The sequence below is a fragment of the Carassius auratus genome, chromosome 26, assembly GCF_003368295.1.
Source record: "Carassius auratus strain Wakin chromosome 26, ASM336829v1, whole genome shotgun sequence".
Lineage (NCBI taxonomy): Eukaryota > Metazoa > Chordata > Actinopteri > Cypriniformes > Cyprinidae > Carassius > Carassius auratus.
Window position 1 is genome coordinate 5,957,576 of NC_039268.1, and position 10,968 is coordinate 5,968,543.

The 10,968-nt window shown below is 37.0% G+C and overlaps 1 long non-coding RNA gene across 1 annotated transcript; it reads right to left on the reverse strand.

The window, feature by feature from the left end:
- Positions 1-601: 601 nt before the first annotated feature.
- LOC113044165 (uncharacterized) lies at positions 602-5,753 on the reverse strand. Its single transcript, XR_003275854.1, has 6 exons — positions 5,611-5,753; positions 5,405-5,460; positions 1,645-1,759; positions 1,434-1,488; positions 1,125-1,166; positions 602-869 (listed from the first exon to the last, which is right to left on the reverse strand). It is a non-coding gene; the product is annotated as an uncharacterized LOC113044165 (long non-coding RNA).
- Between the last annotated feature and the right edge of the window lie 5,215 nt (positions 5,754-10,968).

Sequence of the window (10,968 nt, forward strand, 5' to 3'; positions counted from 1 at the left end):
AATAACAACGCCGTTTTATCTCTCTTGATACAAACGTGATCGGTAAAATCCAGTTAAACAAATAGGCGAATGTATTGCGCCATCTGTCGTCTGTAGACGGAAGTGCAACAACAAGCATAAAGTTTAGAGCTGAGATGAACTCTCCAATGACTGAGCAGTTTTAATAGTCAATATTCAAGAGCTATTAAGAACACTTAAATTACACAGTCATCAAAAATGCACACTTGTTTAAATGTAATCTTGAAGCGCTTATACATTTTGACAATTAGTTACAAAAAATGTTAGGAGGTAAATCTTAAAACTGCAATCATCATTTAAAAATCAATATTCAGCTAACAAACAGCAGATTTATTAACTGCAGTGATGAACGGTCATTATTAAATATCCATTATGTCTTCAAATGTGGCTTAATGTTAACAATGTTTTTATTTAAATATCAAATCCTACAAAAATCACACCATGACAACACTAAACGATTTCAGTCAGAAACATTAAGGATAACCAAATGTTTCCACAAGTTATTCATTCTTTGCTTTTTTTTGTATATATCTATGTACCATTAAAATTTGCTTACAATAAATTGATTAAACAATTGAGATTGGGTTTTACAATCCATTTAATATAGAGCATTAATCAAATTAACATTCCAATATTAAAGAAATGACTTGTTATTTTTTAAGTAATTTGTTAAATGACAATATCACTTAAAGGTCATTTAAAAACAACAACAAAACATTTTCTTATAAAAAGTGACTAGGTTTATTATCTATAAAAAAAAGAGTGATTCCATTCTCAGTTTAATTCAATTTAATCGATTGAAACACTTCTGGATTCACTTGCAGTATCTGTCAGCCTTCATCTTGGCTCTCCTAAAAAATAAAACATAATTTCTTATAATTTAATTCATGTTTATTTGAATAGCATTTTTCATGATACACATTGTTACAAAGCAGCTGCACAGAAAATGTGGTGCATTTGGTCTCAAACACCATCCACCATCACCAATGCATATCTACTGTACATAATCTAACACTTTTTCATCCATCTAAGTGTGATTAGTTAAATAAGCATGCTACAGTCATTTATTATCCAGTATGAGCACAATTTGAGGTCAGATGTCTTACATGTCTTTTTCTCTTCACCTCTCTTTCTGTGCACGAACGGATCTGTGGAGGACAGATAAGCATGAAAAATAGCATTTATAGAAAATAGTTGTAATTTGACAGGAAGTCTTAAGTGTTCAGATAAAATACAATGTATTCACTGCCATTCTCACTGATTTATTTCTCAAAACATTGCTGAGCTTTAGGATTACATATAATGATGTCTAAAATAGCTGGGAATCATTCTGTCCTTCGGACAACAACAACAGCAAAAATCCTCTCCCTTGAGTAATTCATCTTGGTGTGGACTGTGAGTTTAGAGAGGTTCACCTTGATCATCTCCTCCTCTCCAGCTGTCTCCAGCATCAAGCAAGGCCATTTTACCCTACAGAAAACAAGAAACAACACAAGTAGAAGAAATGGTAGAAACTGAATTCAAAACTTCTGGCTAAAATGTACTAGAGTTATTCACATTTCCTATACAAAAATTAAGTATTTTCATTGTGGCTGGTGAATTGGTTTGATTGACAGATTCACTCACTTTCTGAAACACTGTTTCCCACTGTTCCCTGGAGCCGATGGCATCTGATCGACTAACCACAACACCGTCTGAGTTTATACCTAAATACTTCCCTTAGCCTGACTTTAGCGCTAGCCTACACACAAAAAAAAGATAAGAAAAATGAGTCACATGATCAGATGAACTCAATTAGTTATACAACTTTCAATTACAGACATTTAACTACTTTTTCCCGGACTTCGCTACTGATCAGTCTTGAACACTGATGATCCCCATCACTGCTCAGAAACTAAGTTATGGATATGGTTATGACATTTATCTGAAGTCTGAGAGTGTGATGGCAGTAAGCTGTCTGGAAGATCTCCTTTATTCTCTGGAAACATAAAACATATGTATTTCTACACTTGTATACACTAACATAAAGAAACTCGGTAAGATTTGTTTTTAAGTCATCTCCTATGCTCAACAAGGCTACAGTTATTTGATCATATCAGTTGAAAGACTAACTGAAGCCTAATTAAAGTTTTAGCTAATTAATTATAATTATTCAATTAAAAAACTACTGCATTATTACAATAGACAAATCTGTGACAGCCATTTCTAATCTAATCCACAGAAGTCAGAGCCGCCACACATTTACCCCTGAATGATTTCTATGTCATCAAAAACATTTATAAGAACATGGAAAAAAGATGGGAAATTCTAATATAATAATATCAAATACAGAGAACAAAGAAAAGTATTGTATATAAACTACTTGGCAATAACTCACAATACTGCTGAGTCTTGCAGTCTTTTAACAGTAGTTTGTTCTTCAACCATGAGTGACTGAATAAAAGGATGAGTAAACCTGAACGCTGATATTCTATTCTATCTGCTGTAGATGATTTGTGATATTGAATTCAGCAAAAGCATTCAAATGATATGCTCAAAAAGATTCAAAAGAGAGCAGTGTGTGTGCCCATGTTTTTTTCTCTGGAGATGCATTGGTCATGAAGTAGGTGTCAACAGCAGTTTCAGTCATTCATTTAGTAATTTCAGGTATCAACTGCTACATTAAATTGATTTTAGAGAGCATGCACAAATTTCATGGTGCTTCCAAAGTGATGCAGAGGCCGAGCCTTATAACCAGCGGTCAGTGAAAAGCAGAAAATAAGGCTGGAAAGAAAAACAATCGTAAACAACTCCTTCTGGTGACTGGACTATGAAATTGCTCTGTGCTTTGCATGAACGGCTGCGGTAATAGCGTCTGACGATCCATAACATTATTCAGGTTTTTAAATCCCACACTGAGAGCAAAAGAAAAACACCAGCACCTAGCCATCTCTACTTTTGAGACTTATTTGTTCTGCACTATTAGAGGGACCTTTTCAATTTAAAAGGCAATATAAAAGCTGCATGGCATGGCTGAAAAAAGAATACAATGCAATATAATTGCAGAGAAAGATTTGCCTGTTGCCTGAAAATACTGAAAAGGGTGCTTCTAAAAAGCATTTTAAAACATGGTCCTTTAAAAAATATATATATATATATATATATATATATATATATATATATATTTCCAATAAAGATTCTAGTTCAAAATTTTCAAATCATTTTAAATCTCACCAGTATATAAATGCACCTGATCATGGTCCACAACCTTTGTAACATCATCCTACAGAGTCAATTATTTTTGTACCTCTTTTCCTCTGCTTAAGTTTTAAATAAAATAAAATAAAATAAAATAAAATAAAAAATAACATTATTATTATTTTTTTATTATTTAAATATGTTCCTTGAGGTGCACTTAAAATGTTAGCCAAAAATATTTTTCATAATCATACAAATCTCAACAACTAAAATCCTTAATCGTTTGGACCCTTAGTTTGAAATGCTCCTTTTTAACCCTTAATCAGTCGTTGGGGTCTAGCTGACCCCGCTGAGAGATTCCTTATTTTAATTTTTTTTAAGTGTTCCCTTCATCTCAGGGGCATGAGACTCTGACTTTTCCTAAATAATCTATCTAAACACACAAAAATCTGGACTTTATTTGGTTGTTCTAAAGATGTGTACATTTTGTAAGATATTTGCAGTAAAATATCCAAAAACCACTAGGCTAGTGTTATATATTTTGTCCAGCTGATTACTAACAATATCTCTAATGTTTTCAACTACTTGTAAATCATGAGAAAATTCCCATTCTAAACAATGACATTAGTTACCCTTTGTATCCGCCTTTACTTACGTAGAAACCACATGACAGCAGTGTTGTGGACAAATGCAGAAGTAGTGTCTAGCGTCCAGCAAACCACTAGCTTGCTTCAAGCAGTTCCTTATTTACTTACTTCTTGCATGTTTTATGGTGGATTGTGTTCCTTAATTATGGAACATAATTACTGTTTACTGTCTGTCATAAATGTAAGCGTACGGGCCAACCAAACGACCCAAGAAGAGTTTGGGACAAGAGGAGAGAAAGAGCGAGCGAGGATCAATATCAGTGTTGCATTTTCTAGATGGAGAGAGCTTTGCGATAAACTAGAAAGAGAGCCAATCTCGCTTGTGTTTTACTTGACAGGTGAGTTTTTTTGATTGGTATCTTGACAGAAAACCTATGGTATTATAACGATCAACAAGATTAGTATTATGGGGCATATACGGCAAACGCGGGGCATCACGTCTCTAGAACCGCACGAGGACACGTCTGATCCATAGTCTGATCGTGTCTTTGCATTGACTTTGTATGTAATCTACTCACGCAAATCGTTGAACTCGCACTTGTTATGTATGCCCAATTATTGTGTTAGAATGTACACAAGTGTATATATTTGTTGAACAAGTGGTAATCGTTTTAATATCGTCTAATTGATGGCCGTCAGCGGTTGGGTAGAAGACAACAAATCCCACCATTCCACACTCCTTCTTAGCTTCATCAAACCATGCGATTGTTATTGTTTTTTGGGAGTGCGCCCTCTAGTGGCAGATCCCACAACCTGTACCTTTAAGGACCCTGCCGTCAGACATTGAAACATTGAAAAGGGATGGGAAAAGTGAAGAAAAAAACAACCAAAAGATTTTGTCAAAAGATCCAGTATTCGGTTCGGATGCGCTGTGAGTTAGTCGGCTTCACGCTGAATCAGGCATGCGCAGTATCATCAGTTCATCGGTTCTCAAATCGGATGTGTTCTCAGTTCAGTGTACTGTACTACTCCAAAAACTGATGCAACCGTTCGTGACTCGAGAACAAGAATCGCTCCAGCAGTGGGTGTGTTCATACATTATCTTGCTCTGCTCGGTGTTCATCTTCAGTTCTCTCTTCACATCAGTTCAGTCAGTGTACTATTTGAGTAAATGAATTAATCCGGGATATTGGTTTATTCTGACTCAGAGGGAGTGTCAGTCACGTTAAAAAAGTTAACAGCTTAAATTATTTGTGGATTAATGCTTATTGGAGATGCGGACCGTTTCAAACGATTCAGTTCGATTTGGTGAACTGGTTCAACCGGTTCACTAAGAAGAACCGGTTAAATTGAACGGTTCGATCGCGAATCGGACATCACTAGTGGAGTATCCCTTTAAAGCTCACCAGTAAACAGCCACTTATGATTGGCTAACCTTACTCCATTACATCAAAACAATTAGTACATTAAAATACAGTACTGTTACTTTGTAGAGGAAAGAATACAAATACTTGTTTATCAAAGGTGTTTCTGATGCCAAATTCTGCGTTAGTCAATACATATAATTATCTATGAATTGATATATTTTACAACTCCATGGGCAAAGTGACAATTAACGTTACCAACGATATTAATCTCGTCTTCATCATCATCTCGTTTTCTCTTCTTTTCCTTCTTTCTGCGCAATATGGAAGATGCAGGCCAGCGTTTAAAATATGATATTAGATAACTTAACTTACATCAATTAGAACAGTGAGTTAATTAACTGTGAACGTTAATGAGAAATGACACAACTCTGGAGGAATGCAATATAAAAAGAAAGCCTTACTTTTTATCGTTTAACCCTTTTAGGACGAGTTTGCTGGACTGTCATGCTCACACACGATTAAAGCAGCTGAATTAAAACGTGTTTTTGGGATACAAGATATTTTCATACTGGAAAAAGCGTTTTCCTGCAACAGTGTGTAGGAGTACTACGGTGGCCCAGATGAGTCCGCTGAAGATCTGGGTATGAGAAGTGCGACACCCATCGGTTGGAAAACGCACTGCTTACTGTTGTGCTTAAAGGAACACTCCACCGTTTTTTGAAATAGGGCTTATTCACATTATTTCCTACATTTAGATAGGTGGGCAAATGCATTTTTGTGTCAGTGCATGCATTGTTTCAGTTTGACTGGGTCGGCGTTAGCTTAGCTTAGCACAATGAATGGAATCCTTTGTTGCCAGCTAGCATGGCCTGAGTAAAAGTGATCAAAAAAATAAAAAAACCCCCACCTAATTACTTCTTGTGGCCTGCGTATTCACAACGAGTACAAATAGCGATCCAGATTAACACTAGGCGATTTCCTAGGCAGATATTGACTTGGGACTATATTATGGGGAAGCACAGGCGAAGCACTGCTGCTTAGGCGAAGCACTGCTACTTCGGCGCAGAGATATCACGCAACACATGAAATCCCACGACTTCCGTCAACATACCGGCGTGAATAGTAGCTGCCTGGCTATTTTCCTTACAGTACACGAATGCCGATGAACATGGCTGATTTTGAGAGAGACGAAGAGGGTGACTTCTCAGACAGTCAAGAACCATACCTATTTGAACCAGAGTTTACAGAAGACGAGCTGCGTGCTTTGGAAATAGAACGACAGGAGGAGGAGGTTGCGTTCGCTCAACAGCCTGAGGACGTGAGGATGAGAGCCAACATGAACTGGTGGTGTGAATGTGGGGGAATATGCCAATCTATAACCGACGGAAATAGAGTGTCTGTGCTGAAGAGAGTGGGACATGTTTTTGCCATTGATGACCAGGCTCAACACGTCAGATCAAGATGAGCGTGCCCGAAGTTGTGTCACATCTACAGAGGATTTCACGGCGCTGATCCATTCTGCAGTACTCTATTTTTTTTTCCGGTGTGACAAAGTGAACTGGAAAAAACGCCCCACGCCGAATGGACAGCTGTCCACAGAGTAAGTGATTATTTTAATCATGACGCATTTATAGATCGACCCATATTATACCTGTATTCACATAGAGTTGATGTTTTCATGTGTTGCGTGATATCTCTGCGCCGAAGTAGCAGTGCTTCGCCTAAGCAGCAGTGCTTCGCCTGTGTTTCCCCATAATATAGTCCCAAGTCAATATCTGCCTAGGAAATTGCCTAGTGTTAATCTGGATCGCTATTTGTACTCGTTGTGAATACGCAGGCCACAAGAAGTAATTAGGTGTTTTTTTTTTAATTTTTTTTATCACTTTTACTCAGGCCATGCTAGCTGGCAACAAAGGATTCCATTCATTGTGCTAAGCTAAGCTAACGCCGACCCAGTCAAACTAAAACAATGCATGCACTGACACAAAAATGCATTTGCCCACCTATCTAAATATAGGAAATAATGTGAATAAGCCCTATTTCAAAAAACGGTGGAGTTTTCCTTTAAGAAGAAAAAAAACATCAAAAACACCATAGCAAGCTAGGATGAATATAAAAGTTTACTAGAGTAAAGACTTAGAGATAAATGTGTTGTGGTAGCTTGAAAAGAGACATTATTTTATTATTGTTAACTGTGATTTCTCCAGAGCTTATTGTGGATGTCTGATATCGAATAGGGCTACTTTGGCTTACTTGTTGGAAATAAACAATTACTTGGAAATCCATTAAAACGGTATATAACTTTATATATTTATTAAATGTTATATATTTTCATACTATATGTTATGTTGTATGAATATGTGTGGTATGAATGTAATCTAGATGTATTTGTAATCTGGTTACTGCAATGTGACGTATGACAACAGCTGCATCATTTCACTGCCATTCACAGCTTTTGTTTTCTGTCGAGGCTCTGCAGAGTTTAGCTCCAACCAGCTCCAACTCACACCTGCTTGGAAGTTTCTAGTAATCCTGAAGAGTTTGATTAGCTGGATCAGGTGTGTTTGATTAGGGTTGGAGCTAAACTGTGGCTCTCCAGGAATTGAGTTTGAGACCAGACGTTTTCTGAATACTGTGAATTCGAACATTTCACACACCATTTCACACAGTTAAGTATTATAGGAGGAAGGTATGCATATTCACTTGCTGCCTCAGTCAGGTGCACTTGACTTGACTTTCCATTTCCAATGTGATGGATGAAGCCATTTTACATTTTTGCCAAATGTTGAGACTTTTTACACAAAATTAAAGAGATAGCTAAACAACTGAATGTACATTTTATACTTAGAAAAAATACTCACCTTTCTTTAATGCATAGTTTGTATCTGTTTGACATTAACCCATATAAAATAAAAATGGGGGTCAGATTTAAGTAATTTATTGCACTGAATGTTCTTATACCTACAGGACACATTTTTTTGCTCATCTGGGTAGTATAGTATAGTTGCTTATATTCTTTTAAAATGTAATAATTACATTGCATTAAATGTCATAGCCATTTTATAAACTAACTGCCATTTGGCGATATGAGTAGCTGCAGACATATATATATATATATATATATATATATATATATATATATATATATATATATATGTGGGAATAATAGTTATTTTATTTTTTTAAAATACTGTTTTTACAAAATAGAATGTTTTCAAAAGCAGGTCTTGGGAGGCGATGTTCGATTTAGCTAAAATCTAGGTACATGTTTGTAAAAATACAGAATGTTTTTAGTTTGGGTGTGGGTTAACGCCAGATTATAGTATTTTTATAGCTAGCTTTGTATAGAGTCAACAGAAGTAAATTGAATATGTGTGTGGGTGTGTGTTGTCAAGGTATTCTCCAAAAATGCAAAAAAAGCGTTCAGTGAAGGTTGTGTTTAGGGGTAGGTTATGGTTAGGGGATAGAAAATACAGTTTGTAAAGTATAAAAATCATTCTTATTTCTATGATGAGTCTTCATAAAACACATAAACCCAAGCTTATGTTGCTCCTACAATGGTTTTAAATCACAGGCTGTGTAAGAAAGGATATGTTTTTGCTAGATTGGTTATCAGACTGGAGGGAGGAGCCAAGGATGTGTGTCTCCAGGCCCATTTCTCTCCAGACACAGCGTCTGCCATGAGTGAGCCACCATTTAAACCAAAATAGCTCTGAACATGGCAAAGCCCTCTTATTTAAAACCTCAGCAGACCACTGTAATAACGAAACGCTGGAGTACAAACACACACAATGTGGAGTCGCTACTGTGTCATTCATTTTAATACATCCTTTTAAAGGCCTATTAAATCAGTCAGATCAAATCAGTTACACAGAAACAGCCCACAGAGGATCAAACTCTGCTAATGGCAATCATTAAAGGGTGGCCTGTTGAAGAACTGGTCCGAGCATGCAATAAATCATAGAGTGACACTGCCAGGAAGTAAAATAAACAAGACAGCTGCGTTTTGGGCAGACTTTAAATGCAAACAGGAGAATAAGTTGAACAGGGTGACTGGAGGAACAGCAAAGACAGCTTGCATGTGGTTAGACTAGACATAAACCATAATTGATTCCAGATATCCCAGACAGACACTGACACACACAAAGCACATTAACCTGCTAAAAATGGATGCTAACGTTAATTTCCTTTTAAAATGGTGGCTTACATCAAATGCTTAATATTATGCATGTCAGATGTATCAGATTATAATCTTCTGAAAGACTTGGAGTAGACATGCTTAATCGTAAGTGATAAGACTAAAGGATCAGGGCGGGCAGCTTTGGTGATGGGATTGTTTAATGAGATGTTCGTATCCACGTTCAGTGTCTTTCTCTTGTCCTTGTTGAAAGGCTTTTTGTCTCTGTGTTCGGCCTGCCCCATTACCTCCATCTCTCAAGTGGAATAGAGAATTTATCATCCTTAGCAAGCATCAACATAGTATCAGACACAACGGAACTGGGGATGTCGAGGAGGAAGAGCGAGGGAAAGATGGCTTAATATATAGTCTAATGAGTTTAGTGTTTCATTTCCTCCCATGGTGCCAGTCATCAGTCAGGTGGTTGGCTATAGATAGTGATTGGACTGACTTTAAAAATAATATAGCTAAGCCATGATACAGTGCCAGCAAGAACAGAATGGCTGACAGCATATCATTGGAAACTTCTGTTTTTATAAAGTCAGACCAACTCCTCATATACTTTTTCCTTTCATTAAAATATGTTGTTAATATTTATATATGTTAAAAATATGTATTATTTTAATTAAGGGATTTTTGTTTTCTGTCTGCTGGGTTTCAAAGCTCAGGATAGTCACTAGGTCATGATGTCATTTCCTTGTTGCTCCAGAGTGATTTGTAACATTTAAGCTCATGTGATTGGGTCAAAGACAACTTTGTCTATAACTAAACATAGCAGATTTCATATCATATACTTCCAGGATCTGTGGTGTGTGTGATTGATGAACTTCATAGCTGAATGAGTTCAGATGAGCCAAATGCAATTAAACACACACATAAAAATGCCAATGTTAGTGAGGAAATGCATTTAATCGTTGGCATGAATGTCTTCGCTGAAGCCAGCTGTTATTCTTAGCCAGAATAATCAAGGAACTAAAATCACAGACTTTTGGTTCGGAAGCTGCTTCTAAATCACAGCTAAAAACAAAAATTAAGATCAAAATGTGACTTGTTTATGAGCCAGTACATGCTGCTTCTCGCTGAGCCCGGGGAAATAGTTCGGGACTAAGCCAAATTTAATTTGGTGACTGCAGTTCATTTTGTTGAACAACCTGAGGTAGCCTATGTTTCATAACTTCACATATGTACCTTGCTTCTTTCTTTGTATGTCTCAGTTTTTTTTGTTTATGGTGGTGGTACAGCAGTGTACTGTGGTTGCTTGTACTCTTAGTAAAATTCTCTGCAGAGACACAGGATTGCTGAGAAGATAACGTCGCCCCCATGAGGTATAACAAAGAAAATTGCTGTGCACAAGACTGCATAGGGTTCTCTTACCGAAAACCTCTGATGGGATCTGTGCCTTCTGATATTTGACAGTGACTGACAGAGGAAATAATGGGGAGGGGGAATGCACACAGGACCGGAGAATGCAGCTGCTAATGGGACCACCGCAGCACCTCCGCGTTGCAGACAGTAAGTGATTTTTGGGCTGGCAGACAGCTCAGTAGCTCAGGGTCTGTGTGTCTCTCTGAGTGCCACTGTGTTAATGAGAAATGATTTGAGCTGGAGAAGAATGATTGACGGTGAAGAGCAGGTGGTCGAC